Raw genomic sequence first — 15,527 nt, forward strand, 5'->3', positions numbered from 1 at the left:
CTGTGTAGTCCACATACATAGTTGCAGATCAACATTAAGGATCACAATGAAATATGGATAAAATTCATCATAGTCGTTAAAATCCTGAAACATCGATCATCACCTTATCACAAAGCAAGACCTATTTTATTTGTGGTCGATATTGTGTCATTTCAGCACATCATTCATTCACATTCATATTTGGTCATTGTAACATCTCGTATACATATTTCCGTCATATTTTTCCATTAATCCCAACCAAACACTTAGAATTGATGAAGCCATCAACTTTTATTACCGCTCTAACCCTCATCAGTTCTTTGCATGCAAAGCAAAGCATCTGCAAAAGGTACTAGTGTCTGTTGATTAGGTCAATTGGACCCAGCCTCCCTTTTAATTAACTCGTTTAATTATAGTCTAAAAGAGCAATTAGCTGCACGTACATATGAAGAGATTAATTCTGCACAAATCTTTTTGCACAAAGTAAATAATACTTTGTAATTTGCCAAAACCATACAACCATTACCGTTTAGGCTAACAGCGTGGATTTCGCAAAGTCGGGTTCAGATTGCCCAAAACGCATTTAACATTTATGCATGTATGCTCACATTTCCTGTGATTACTTATTAGATTTGCGAAGGGAATGAAAATCGGGTAACCAAAAATTTGAAAGTTTCTTAAATGTGAGTCATGCAAAGTTCCCGATTGCATCTTGTACCTCTCCCCTATTTCATTTTGGTCATCTCATTCACGTCAAGTTTTGTTTGATTTCTTACCCTTTGCTTCTCACAACTTTTATCTTAGGCATGGCATAACACACACTAAATAGTTTCTCTATCATACCATTAGCTATTCTGAGTCTAGTCCAATTTCTACTTTTTTTATGAGGAAACTTTTGTCGGGATGAAATGTCAATATTTTTATGGATCCCCAACCGTGAAATTAATCCGCACTTCATTACCTTTCCGAAACTTGTTTCCTTTACCATGGCTCAATTGATCCCCACTTATACGTAGTTGGTACTTTCTATACTTACCCTTTTCCAACCAAGGCAAGGTCTTGATTTCTGGCCTGAACTGAATTTTCTTCTCACTTACTACAAAATGAAATCCAACTAACCGAACCGAGGTTTGGACGGAGGCCCAATTGCCTCCACTCTTTGATTGAACTCAGCAGAAGAGTGTGGAATGGCGTGGCGTGGCGTGGCGTGGCGTGGAGCGGCGTGGCGTTGGATGAGATGAAAGTGGTGAGGAGAACAATTTCCATTTTATTACAGACAAGCCAATCTGTACTAATAAAGTAAAGTTACTTGTTAATATAAGTTTCCGGGGCTGAAATGAGATCAAATTATTTCCTGATTGAAAAATATATCTATGTACTTTGAACAAAGAAACGAATCGAGCTTTCTCGAAAATATTGATATTTTGGAGGAGAAAAGTTAAACAATTATTTAATATTTCCTAAACGGTGACCAGATGTTGATAAAATTCTTAAATATTGTTCCGTTGACGTTATCATCATTTTTCAAAACCTTTTCTGTTTTGGTTGACATTTGATAAAATGTTGCAAAAAATGTCACCATGAACAGAAATGTCTTTCATGAAATATATACTTTAACAAGAACTTCCTTCCAGGTTTATCTTCTTGTGAATGAATGAATGAACCAAATTCATTGTTTTCGACCGGCTAGAAACTTTTCTGTGCAAAAAAGAAGCCCATTTTATTTATGAGGGGCAAAAACTCATTTCCTGTCATTTGAAAGGGTAATCATGTCCGACGGGAGGAACATAAAAAAGTATGAAAAACTTATTCATTCACTTGATACAGATTTTAACCAATATTGCATCATGTACTAGGTAAATACAGTGGCCGCGGAAGCCGTGGGGACATTAACATTGCAGGATAGGGGAGGGAGGGGTTTACTGTAGGAGAGAATAGTGGAATTTGGTGGTTGCAAAAGAGAGCAAGGATAGGAAGCAGGGCGGTTAGCCTAGTGGTAAGGTGTTCTCCCGGCATGAGAAAGACACGAGGTTCGATTCCTCGTACCACACTTCCTTCTTATTTTTGCTCTCAACGCGTATGCAATTCACCGAAAATCCCACATGTGGTGGAACAGCTGTTCGATCTCAATCCCTCTCATTGTCAAGCGGAAAAGCCCAACCCCCAACCAGGGAAAATGAGATTCTGAAGGAAGAACTGTAGTAACTTGGGCGGTGAAGCCGCATTGAGAGACACGAGAGCCGGTAATATTCGTCTAATTTTATTTTGTCCAGCCTCTTTTTCCACCACCGTCACCACTTTGCTTCAGTTTTTTGGCAGCCAGCCACCACCATGCTTTATGTACTCCTCCGCTCCAAATCAGTTCACCATAGGCTTGCTCTCTTGCATAAAATTTGTGTTTACATTTCTCACTACAATTAAATTTGTAAAAATAATTACCCTAGTGGTTTTTGTAATTACTATCAACATGACAAATGCATAAAATGCTATTGGAATTGCGTTCTTGCGGAATTAATTAATTGGAAATACTGAGACACATAAAGACGTCTGAATGCAAGAGGTCAAACCTTCCCGTTTGGTCACACCCGGCGTGTCTCCGCCGTCGCAAGACGTGCCACAGCCGCCGGAACGTGGCTTATCGTCGTCATCCCCGTCGCCACAACGTGCATGGTTGGAAAAGTTTCTTAAAGAATTAATGTTGTTTGGTATATTGTTGTCTTCAGAACCAGAGGTAATCATTTGGGCCATTTATGAAAGAATTGAGTTGTATTACAAACAAAGACATATCAACATATTAATTATTCTTCTCGAATTATTTTTAGGTGCAATATGTAGCTCTGAGAAACATCAATTTGATTGTGCAAAAGCGACCCGCTTGCTGCCAGCAGTTTAACCGAAAGGACTCGAGATTAGTGGGACATTTAGTCGCAGATACTTTAAATATGATTAATTTTATACATATCTGGAGATTGTAAAAAGAAAAAGATTTTCACTCATTTCGTACGTTTATTTCAGAAATAGTAAAATATATATGGACATGACATTCACAAACCGAGCAATACAAGGAATGTCTGGATTTGCAGTTAAATTCAATAAAAATAGTTTTGGGCTACTTCTAAATCAATCCTGTGAAGCGTCTTTGCCCGTTAATACTACTGGTCCTGTATGCATCATTCATAACTTCATTCAGACTTTCCATAATCCTTTCTGGCTGAACTTTTACCTTCGGTCGACGAAGTTTCTGTTGCAGTTGGCGAATCCTTTTTTTGTTGTCCGTGGTTGAACTTGGACTGGTTTCAGGTGACGAAATGTTGGATTGAGGTCGAGGACTAGATACGGATGACGATGGGGAGCAAGGCGACTCGAAGCTTCCACTAATTTTCGGCTGCGACACGTCCAACGACGGCGGTGACACGGCAATTGATGTTACTTCTTTTGGTAAAATAGGGATGAATTTAATACTGGGACTAGGTCGGATAATTTCACTGGGTGTAGAAACTGTTAATAATTGCTCCTGCGACACAAAAAATCTTGATGGAAGGGCGGATGGTTTTAGTCTTCTTAGAATTGTTAAACTGATCATCCTTAAAATGTAGGTCGCAAATCATGGAGACGGGGGGAACATTTTGACAATCGAGATCCAAATACTCACACCACTTCTTGAATCTAAGCGATAGAAAATATTGCAACTTAATAGTCTTTATTAGAATGCCAAAATTATTTTCCATTTAATTTATTAACACGCCTGACCTGTCTGGCTGGGATGGAAATTGATAAAACTGAGCTTCCGGATTTTTATGTTTTGTTTTAGCACACCTTGGATATTTACAACAGGTTATTTTCAGTGTCCTTGGTGGTGGTGACCCCCACGGCTGGGTCACTTCATTTGAAGGCAGGGACACGTGGAGGCTGGAAAATATTAACCCAATGTATTTAATGTCTTAATTCAAAAAAAAATTGCTCAAGTAATGTTTACAGTACGTGTGCATGTGTATTATATAATTTAATGTGCAAATAGATATGTGGACTTACCATGTACTGCCGAGGGGTACACTGTTTAATTGCAAGTAACTTTTTTAAATAATTAATTGAAGAAATTTAAGCTGGCTAAAAATCGATCGGACTGGAACTGTATTTTTCTTTGCCACGCAAAGGAAACCATGTGGTGGTGATTGAATTGCATCAGCTTTTTCTCATGCTGAAACTGCACACAGTTATTTGGCCGATCTGTTAAAGCCGCCCATTTGCAGGAAGAACAAAATAATATTAAGCTCCGCTGGTTGGCTGCTGAGCTCTTCCATAAGCTTCACTCAAATACATTGCATGAGTCGTTCCTCTTCCCTTAGTTTATTTCATATTCCATGACCCCCAACAAACCCCAATTCTCCCTCCCCTCACTCAAGACTGACTCCCCGAGAGCAGTAGTGAGTATTCCGTCCATGTTTACTGAGCACCTTGCGCAGGACATGGGACGTCATCCTTCTTTCTGTCCACCACCGCTAAATCAGCATGCGTTGCCTCAGCTGAGCAGTCGGTGGTGCAAGTATTTCTCTCCCATGTATAGAGTCGAGGACGACTCTAAACTATTTCCGGGCAACTGTAGGAGAGAATAGTGGAATTTGGTGGTTGCAAAAGAGAGCAAGGATAGGAAGCAGGGCGGTTAGCCTAGTGGTAAGGTGTTCTCCCGGCATGAGAAAGACACGAGGTTCGATTCCTCGTACCACACTTCCTTCTTATTTTTGCTCTCAACGCGTATGCAATTCACCGAAAATCCCACATTACATAACATGGGGAGATGATGGGGACATCGAACAACCGTGGGGACATTGTCCCTCTGTCCGCGGCCACTGACTTAATAAATTATTTTTATTGTATCACATTCCATCCAGTTCATTTCTTTAGGAAACGTAGGAAATTTTTGTCGAAATTTCTCCCCGGTGAAATAAATGGAAGCAAGTGAGAGAGTAATATTGATACACAAGTATTAATATCGGTATCTGTATCTCCGTAAAAAAATAAAACAAATAAAATAAAGTGGCCAGTCCAGTAGTATTTATATCGACTTTTTTCCGATATTAAGCACCAATCCAATCCTCTCCAGCATGGCGAAAAAAGGCTCAAAGTTTGGCATTTTTATTGGAGCGGATTTCTCTCCTCGATCTGATTTCATTTTATTGAAAAGTTTATAACCTACTACTACTTACTTACACCACCATTCGGGATAAGTATGTAAGGCAATAAAGTGATGGTTTTCTCCTCCCTTCGTATGAATGAGGTGATGCTACAGTTGGCATTGTACTCGTATCTCGTGTGTATGTATTTTTTTTTATTGTCGAGAAGATCTCGAACCGAATGGGCAGTAGCAGCAGCAGCAGCGGATGTAATAAAGTTGTGTTGATGTAATGGAAATAAATCTTGAGTGGACACCTCTCTGAAGCAGTGGCCGCGGAAGCTGTGGGGACATTAACATTGTAGGATAGGGGAGGGAGAGGTTTTTATAACATGGGGAGATGATGGGGACAACGAATAACCGTGGGGACATTGTCCACGCTTCCGCGGCCATTGGTCTGAAGGCGAGGATAAAAGTAGAATCCTTTCGGTTTGGAGGGAGCCAATCTTGTCAGAATTTTACTAAATCCTCTCCACAGTAGCCAACAAAGAAGTCATTTTCACTTCGAATAGTGTCCAGTGAAAGTGCGTAAACTGTTAAAATTTCGTATCTCAATGGGACTGAACTGGATTTTGTTTATTTTTCTCTTTTATGTAGTGTGTCGTATACATACGAGTAAATACCTGAGGGTGAAAGTTGTTTGACAAAGTATTGATTGCTTGGCCATCGACTTTCTGTTTGGTTTGGTATCTATCTATCCTGGATTTTTTTTCTCTCTTCTTTCCGTTTTGTAGAATTTCTTTCTGGGATAAAGGAATCGTGTGAAGTTCACATTTGTTTCTTTCTCCTCTCATTCATTCGGATTTGTTAACTGAACATGATGCAGTTGGCAGAGAGAGAGTTCGATTCTTTAGCACGATAGAAGAATTGAGGGAGGAGGATGGACGATTAGTTCTCGGAAATGTTCTACTACTCCTCTGGTGATGAAGTCGAATGAATTGGTGGAGCATTTTAGATGCGAAATTAGAACTCGGAGTCAATTTGTCAGATCCTATCGGCACCAAAACTACTGGTTTCGGCTTAAATGTACAAATGCATTTCTCTCACGAGGAGGAGAATATGTATGTATTCTCAACTGCGTCGATTACGCTTTCTGACTTATCTTAAACGACTTATCCACAAAGGTTCTCTGTGAGAAAAAGGAGTTGATGACTTCATCCTTTGGCTTGATCCACTTTCACCAACGCAAATGGGACCAAGACACGCCATGCCACCACAAAGGCCAAAAAGTAAGGAGGTACATATGCATGACAGCAGGAGGTGTGCTTAAGTGTGAGGAGATCGATGTTTTTGATTACTCTATCGACCACCGCATAAAAATTATGCACAATTTTGCACATTTCCATTCACACACGTGAACGGAAATTGGCAAGTGGGCTGGGCAGGCGGCCGAAAAATAGCATATGTTTCTGAAAACGAAATGAAATAAATGTCATAAAATTGCTGGGCTGCCTTGTTTCCTCCCCTTTTTTCGATTGTTTCTCCGCTGTATACGAACCGTGTATGTATGTATCTAACAACACCCCATTCGCAGATAACACGTATATCCCATCATTTAACGTATAAATGACAACGCGACCCTATATACATGTCAGGCCGGAATTACGAGGCTGATCGCATCTCAGAGAGCAAAACCTTCTCAACAAGACGGCAATTATTGTTATGACGGTTGCCGAAACGTGGACCGTGTTACTGATTCTCTCTATTCGACCGAGGCGAGGGTGGCGAGGGAAAAAAATCAATTGTAAAAATAAAAACACGTCCCGACCTCCCACCCTCATCTCATCATGTCCGTAAGTGTTATGTTTCGCAATATAACAATCAACACTGTTTGCTTCTCGATTGTATTTCTCGACATTTCCGTAAACGATGCAAAGTAAAGTTAGTTTACATACTCAAATCTGAAAATTTCTCCAAAAATTCAAGTAAAACAAACACATTTAATTCATCCCCAGCCAGCTGGTCGAAATTGCTCGCCTCGGGTATCGTACTTATCAAATACGACAAAACATTTGCAGAGTGGGTGGAAAAGCAAAAACTTTTAGAGATGTTAAGACAGACAATGGTACACAATCCATACATTTGTGCACATGCATTTTATTTCTGTCCTTCTTTTCTTCCATTATGTTCTCCGTTATGCTTGCTGTCAAGTGATGCAATGCAATGCAATGAATGTGCAGTTTGGTTTAGGTCGGTGCAGGAATTGCTGCTGGGCTGCATCCCATTCTATTTTCGTTGATGGTTACTACAAGTGTTGCAGATGTGTGTGTGTGCCTCGTAGTAATGTTCTTGAAGCGACTTTGTTCGACTACTGACAACCAAGGAGAGAGAGAGAGATTCATTCAATTTAAGGAGAAAAGTGAAGAGGGGAGCGAGACAGAAGGGGTGGTTTCCGCGTGTCACCACTACGACGACTAGTGGAACTGCTACCACGGCCACCCTTAAGAAATCCGAATAAATTTACTACCAAACTTCTTCCACGACAGACAAAGATCGAGTTTTATTTTATTTTACGAGAGACGAAAAGAAAGCCGGCGACGTATACATGGGTTGATATGGGACGAGTTGTTATCTATCGTCTCGTGGTGGTGATGGGGAAAGGTCTTGATCTTGATCTTGGCCGCGTGGTGGTCATTATTTGCAGAGAACACTATTTGTAGGAGGGTGTGGTTGTAATGGGTAATGGTAGTGACGTTGTGGTCGTGGTTTGATTGGTGTGGGGTACATAAATTGGGGGAAATATCATTAATGGTAAAGTAGCCTTATTCATAAAGTTTTGGGTAAAGGAAATCGTTCATCACCTGCTTGACTTTTATCCTTAAATTCATCAAAACTCTGGAAATGCTAATAATTTCTATGCTTTCCCCTTGCATAATTTTTTATGCGGTTGACGACCATCAAAATTATCCCATTTAAAGAAGGCACCTTTTTTATTCCCCATCTTTTCTGAATGAAATTGGTATTTTATACGAGACATCGTGGTTTCCCCAACTCAGTCAGTCAAAGCACAAGTAAATACATGTCTACATGTCTCGATATATATACGATTCCCACAAAGCTATATGTGCAGTATAGGCTATTAACTAAATCTTTAGATTGAGGAGCATGTACGTATAGGGTCAGAATGATCCCTGGTCGGAGAAATAGTGCTTCTGTTATGTAGAAGATGAACAAAAGGGCAAATCCGGTCCCCACTCCACTCACCCCACAAAAAGCAAATGTGCCCTCAATTCGTCGTTCACTCACATTCAATTCATCCTTCTCAAATAAATAAATAAAAAGTATGTACAAAGTTTTTCGGGTTTGGGTATACCTTAAAATACGGAATAGAACCCTCTCCACCCAACAAAAATGCACATATTTCATTAAATTACGCGAAATAACAAAAGAGCGTAAAAAGTAAACCAAACAAGTCGTGAAGAGAGAGAGAAGAAAACGTGAATTAATTAATTGGAAATTTGATTAGTTTGAAAGATTGGGTGGAGGAGAAGGAGGATTATTTATTGAAATATTTATCGCTTTATTTATTTCCCAACTCCCAGTTTCAGCTGGAAGTTATCTGAGCTTGTTAAGCTTCAAACGAGAGGTGATTGACGAAGAGAGAGGATTTATTTTACGGACTAAAACTAAAACTACGTACATAACCAACCAACTCGCTAACTAACAAGACCCAGTGGAGCAAAGTAGAATTATGCAACAAATACACATAGAAATACATATCTGAATAGAATAAAACCTGTAAATACATCCCTCTTACTTCTCCTGGCCTGGGTAAATTCCGACTTAAAACGTTGAAATGAAATGAAAATGAGAGGATTTGAGAATTGAATACTTCCCAGGATTTGTTTTGATTGGAAAATTGACATGAATTTCGAAATGAAATGAAACAACCTTTCCAGATTTGGTTGTATCAAATTTTGATGAAAAGATGAAATTCTGTTGCTTTGCTTCTTGCATAATGCCGTGTTTTTGTTCCACTTCGTCCCTCGGAGGTTCGGTTAGAAATGCTACGTTTTATACAATACTATCCTTCAATTAGGTGAGATTGATTCATTTAAAATGATTAAACGCAACGCTACGCTACATCTTTGCTGGGTGCAATATTGAGAAAGCCTTGAGATTAAACAAAGTGGAGTGTGAGTGATGCAACTGCTGGATTGGATCCGTTTTAGATGAAAGAGACGACGAGAAGGCCACTTTGGTAAATGTTTTGAATTATGTTTTGCATCTCATCTCCAGCTAGTTTCGTCTCAAGTGGTGTGTAGTTTTGTAGTTTTGGTGGAGACCGTCACCCTGCAAGCATCACTTACTTTACTTGTTATGCATGCACTTTTGGTAGACGTGTTAGTTAGTTGGAGAGAGAAAATCAAGATGAAATGGATGGATGGACGGATCGAGGAGGAGGAGGAAGGAATAAAGTATAAAATTTAATACAGAACAGACAACCAAACTAAACTTGCGACTGGACGGATGGAGTGAATTTAAGTATTTTATAATAGGACATAGAAGAGGAAAAATGCATAACTAGATCAATGAGAAACAGACATGATGAAGGGTTTAAATCATAAATGGATGCGTAAGGAAGATAAGGAAGATATGATTTTTGAAAGAAAAGGTGAAAATTGGGGAATATTGGAATTATAATAAATTGTATGGCTTCAAATCCTAAAATTGAAAATGAATGGTTTTGATGATTAAATGTTTCATACAGATTTTACCAATGCTGACAACAAGAAATTCAGGATTTTAAAATCAAATGTTCCGTTATTAGACTATATACATACCTCATAAAAAATATGCCATTATTAAGATTCAGGCTAAAAAGGTGGTCGCATTATTGCCATGCACCCTTCCTCCCATGCAAGTAACATGATCTTCAATATGTATTACACTGTACACACTCTGAAAAAGAAGGGTGATTCCCATGTGGATGATGGGCTAAAACTTATTTTTTTCTCCATACGCACATACATACGCACACTTTGTTTGTACCACTACGTCCAGCCTTCAGTCATACTCACATACAAGCAATACGCATTTATTCGGATCGGTGCGTTGTTCCATGAACAGTACAACAAAACTCCGAAGAATTGGAACTTGGAAGCTAGCCTGCAGTGAATTTCTCTCTCTCCGATACGAGATGAGATCTGAAACAACGATGATTCTCTGATATTCGTTCGTAGGTTTGGTTTGGTCGCGTTGGTTGTTGGACCCTTTTGGGATTTCTCTGTTCAGTTCTTGTTCAGCTTTCGTGCAGCACGGACTACGCCACGGTTACATCATTCCAGCCGAACCACACGGTTTTTTGAAGGGGATTTATTTCCAGAGATTCATCAGCTCTCACCCTCCTCTCGTACGAACAATACGAACACCGGTCTTACCTCGGCCACGGCGTCCTTTAATAAAGCGGACAAAAAATAATAAATAAAAATCGAGGAGCCCAGCTTTCCATCCATCCGGGATTTTGTTGAGTTCAGTGGGAGAAGAAATCTGAAATTAAGTGTCACCCGTCTTACCGTGCGACACAATCACAACGGAGCTTATTGAGGGTGACGTTTAAAATTGACGGGGACGTCCGGTGGGGTCAGTGTCACTGTTATCGTCACGTCAAAGTGACACATTTTGACACAATATCGAGAAGAGTGCCGTGTCAAAGTGTCATCTTTCCGGGGTTCTCTCTCATCGTAATAATAATAACGGGCTGACATTGAATCGAGACACGGAGGAGAAGAACGGGTTAAGTTTTCTGATAAAGAAAGAGAGAAAAAAGTTACTCTGGAGTTTTGTATCGTGGGAAAATTGAGACTGGTTGAGGAGGACAAGTTTCTGTTTGATACTCCATTTCCTCTCCCACCAACCACTTATCCGGCAGGCGAGACGAGGATGGATAAATAATAAAATAAATGTGAAAGAAATATCCGGGTATTTTGCCCACTACTTTACCCGGAAAGTTACTACGCTACTCTGTTACTGACAAGACAAGGCAAAGGTCTGAGAAAGTTTGGTCCCGACCGATCTGTGGGAAAGTTTTGGCAGACCGTTATTTATTTACCACGAAGACATTTAACTTAACTCTTTCCATGCATTTAATTTACTTAAATGGTGATTAAATTATTATTATGAACTAATTTTCATCATCTGTTAGTGATGAGACTAATAAGAAAATTGTAATAAAACCCACTTGTGTAAGAAGCAGCCTAAATTTATAATTTATTATTTACTTCCCCTTGATGATTTCCATTCACGGACGGACGGACGGATTCACCAAAAATTTATAAGGTAAACACTAACAGAATCTTCTTACGCAATGTGCTTGTTAATGTTTATTATGCATAAGTCTTGTTATTAAGTAAATATCAATGTTTGTATTTTATTATCGTGCATAGAAGAAATTTTGTTTTGACATGTTTTGTCAAAGTGTTTATGAAAAGTGGAATCAAAACTTCCTCGTCAGAGGAGCAGCATTCTCTTCTGATTCTGACACGTTATTTATTATGTACGAGTGACAGGTCATTCTTAATTTTAGATGAGGCATAATTTATCCTAGGTTCTTAAATATGTGGAGTTCTTCATCTGCATAATGTTGCTGTTAATAATTCGTATGAATCAAGTCTCAAAGAGAGGAAAGTGATCGAGCCATGTCCTAGTTGAAGGGTCGGGTCGGGTTTGTTTGAAAATCAAAATTTTTGAAAGGGGTGAAAGTTGTGCGGTAAAATATTTTGACGGGTTGGTAGTGGTTGTGTTTTTGGTATTTTTTAAATAGTAAAAATTAGCATAGTGCAACTCCATATATTTAGCCAACCCTAATGATATCTGTTTTGGTAATTATGTAATTAATTTTTATCGAAATTTGTACAACGGCATTTTATTCTAGCATAAAACGATCGAAAATTTGTAATTCCACCCTATCAAAAAGGGACATTATACACACTGTTAGATCAGATTTGGGTAGTTTTTAATGGTAAAAATCCACATATATTTCAAATCCACATACTTATTCTAAACTTTCTAAACATCTATTTTGCTAATTATCCAATTAATTTTTCACAAAATTTTGTATAACGGCGGCACAAAACGACAAAAAATTTGTAATTCTACCCCATCAAAAAATGACATTATACACACTGTTAAATCGTATTTTTTAATGGTAAAAAAAGTTTCAATATTGCAAATCCACATATTCAGCCAACCCTAATTGACATCTGTTTTTGCTAATTACACAATTAATTTTTCCAAAATTTGTATAACGGCATTTTACTCTACATAACACGACCAAAAATTGGTAATTCTACCCCCTTCAGAAAATAACATTACACACACTGTTAAACCAGATTTGGGTGCTTTTAATGGTAAAAATCTACATATTTCAAATCCACATACTTATTTTCCCAACTCCTACTCATCTATTTTGCTAATTATACAATTAATTTTTACCCAAATTTTGTATAACGGCGGCACAAAATAACCAAAAATTTGTAATTCCACCCCATCAAAAGTGACATTACACACACTGTTAAATCAGATTCGCTGCCACCAAGCAGAAGAATTTTAAAGATCGCGTCTCATCTCATCTCAATTTTTTTCTCCTTGCCAAGTTTTGGTTAATTATAGAAGCTTTACTTATACGGAAGAAAACAAACTTTGTGGTCTCGCAGCCAGCCATATTCTGTGTATGTAAACTAACTTAACTACTATGTATTTAATGCTGGCAAATAGAAGACATTTAGTTTTTGAAGTATGTGTAGATATGCATACAAACTCTCGTAATTTGTCTGGCCTTCTTCTTCTTCTTCTCTCCTTTTGAAGTGAGGAAACTTAACGTGGCGCAAATCTGTCTAATGCACTTAAGTAAACCACGCATCAATTTGCCATTCCTTTACATTCCATCCATGCCAAGACCAAAGAAAACGAAAGAAAACCAAGAGTGCCACGCCACAGAGATGGATAGCAAACTTAGGGTTACACACAGAGTGAAAAAAATGAGAAAAGTAAGTCAGAGATTAATTAGTGATGGAGGAATAACAACTCTTATTCTTCTCTCTGGCACCATAAAATCTTGACACTAGTTAACTATGAATAACTCCCCAGGGCAGTAATTAAACTCATGAAGAGAAGAAATGGGTATGAGATTTTGAATATGCGTGCAAAAAAAAGAACAAGACCAAGAAGAGTGAAACAAGTCCTCCTCGCGTTTCAAATAAATAGGCGGAGATGCAGACTTTGAGACTTTTTTGGGTAAAAAAGGACTGTTTTTCTGGCATCGCAGAGATCCATCCATCCATCCGTCTCTCCACAATGGGCGGTTGCATAGTCAGCAAATTATGTAAGTAAGTAGGCGAATGTGTGGTTGGTTCTCACAATCTAATGAGACCAGATTTTAGTTCCGAGTCATTATTTCGAGAGAATGAAATGAGCTATGGATGCAAGAAGACACACTTTTTTGTTATGATTTGGTCCGAAATAGTCAACCCGGTTTGTATTTACAAGGGAAGCAGAACAAGATTTACACTGTAAAATATGTAGATATGTTAAGGGATTGAGATTCAGTGCGAAACTGTTTTGCATATACACACCTTTTAGTCAAAATTATGTTCCAGATTCGATCCTTCCTCCTTTCCAAGTCATGTTTTATTTAATTATTTCTTAATAAATTAAAATGGAAGGGAAGGAGGAAGACATCTGCATTTCCATGTACTCCATTCCAACCAGTGGCCGCGAAAGGGTGTGGACAGAGGGGCAATGTCCCCACGGTTATTCGATGTCCGCAACATCTGCCCATGTTATATAAACCCCTCCCTCCCCTATCCTACAATGTTAGCGTCACCAGATGTCCCCACAGCTTCCGCGGCCACTGATTCCAACCCACTTTGTCAAAACGACTGACTACACGAATCCATGTACAGTAGCTGTTCTTCTAATTTGCGGAAGTAGCCGTCCGTCTATGCGTACGCGTACCCATTGCATAACAGAAGTCAGTCAGTTTCCATTTGCAAAAACAATTTACATTTTGCTCCCAAGAAAATTGAAAGTAAAGTAAGCAAACTAGGTCTTTTTGCTGATTGGTCAAAGTGAATAATAAAGTAAAACGTACGTACGTAAATGTAAAGTGAGACAAAGTAATCTCAAGTGGACAGTTTTCAAGAATAATAAAAAAGAGTCCCAAAAGGGGAACATTTCATCTGTGCTGCTGGTTCCTCACGAAATCTTTTCCGTTTGGTTTATATACTCTCAGAAAATGAAGAAAAGACAAGGAACGACGTAGTAAGAAATGTCATCTTATCTTATTTTACTTTATTTTCCGTTTTCTCCTTCTCGGCTTCCACCTCGTTTACAAATTCTGTTTTGTTTTACGCGTTTCCCGTCTCAGGAGGAGAAGGAAATGAAATGAAATGAAATGTTACACGTGTTGTTGAATCGTAGATATTTAGCAGGACAGCAAGTTTCTTCTTGGCGTTTCTTTTTTTGCTAATGGTGTTACTGTTACTACGACTTGCTTCTCATTTCCTAAAGTGGACTAAAACCGAAGAAGAGGAAAAGAAAAGGTTTCGGTGTACACAAAAAAATGAGATTTTTTCCGTATTTTTCCACGGTTGTGTTTTAGTATCGGTTTGCAATCGATCTTGTCTCTTTGGCCTGGGACTTCTTGTCATGTTATTGCTGCTGCTGCTTCTTTTGGCCAGTTGTTCACTCACTGGCACCCCGTTTGTACCAGGCCACACGCGTACGTGTATTGAATTTTGCACAAAAAATTGACAGAAAGGCTGGCAAGCTTCGAGAAGTTTTATTATCGAGGATGGTGATATTTTTGGCGTGATTTTATACCTTTCTTACGATTTGGACAGATTAGGTAAAAAAAGGAAAGTTGTTTTTAGATGGATGTGATTTTAGTGGGAAGATATGTGGTGGCAGTTTGTTTGCTTTCTTTCTTTTTTTAGTTTCACATTTTGACATTTCCTGAAACATGAAATTTCCTAGAAATCCTAAAACTACAAAGTTGAACTTTCCCTTGTTAACTACATGTTAATATTAAATTCAAAAATTTAAACAGCTACGACATTTTTCAACTAGTCAGATTTTGCGACACAAAATTCACCAAAATTCGTAAAATTTCCTGGAAATCCTAAAACTACATACAAAGTTTAACTTTCCCTTGTTAACTACATGTTAATATAGTTTAATATTAAAGTGCAAAACTTTAAAGAGCCACGACATGTTTTTCAACTTCGTTGCAAAATTCGCCAAAATTCTCCCCCTCCCTAATAACATTCATGACTCTGGGTGTTCTCCACCTAACAAAAGGTGGTCGGCCTTTCCTCTCCAAAGTTAAAGCCATCAACAAGGTCGTTACGATATTATCAGTGGAATGGAATGGCACGGA

The 15,527-nt window shown here is 38.6% G+C and overlaps 1 protein-coding gene and 1 long non-coding RNA gene across 2 annotated transcripts in view; one reads left to right on the top strand and one right to left on the bottom strand.

Annotated features, from left to right (window-relative positions):
- Nucleotides 1-2,965: 2,965 nt before the first annotated feature.
- Nucleotides 2,966-4,216, bottom strand: LOC110845021. Its single transcript, XR_002547479.2, has 3 exons — nucleotides 4,012-4,216; nucleotides 3,730-3,888; nucleotides 2,966-3,645 (listed from the first exon to the last, which is right to left on the bottom strand). It is a non-coding gene; the product is annotated as an uncharacterized LOC110845021 (long non-coding RNA).
- A 6,149-nt stretch (nucleotides 4,217-10,365) lies between these two features.
- The window catches only part of LOC110845360 (insulin-like growth factor-binding protein complex acid labile subunit), a 33,734-nt gene continuing 28,572 nt past the window's right edge, over nucleotides 10,366-15,527 (top strand). Inside the window, exon 1 of the mRNA XM_022091759.2 lies at nucleotides 10,366-11,428. The gene's annotated coding sequence lies outside the window, so the exon portion shown is untranslated. The remainder of the gene's footprint in view (nucleotides 11,429-15,527) is intronic.

This window comes from Folsomia candida, unplaced genomic scaffold (genome assembly GCF_002217175.1).
Source record: "Folsomia candida strain VU population unplaced genomic scaffold, ASM221717v1 Fcan01_Sc002, whole genome shotgun sequence".
NCBI lineage: Eukaryota > Metazoa > Arthropoda > Collembola > Entomobryomorpha > Isotomidae > Folsomia > Folsomia candida.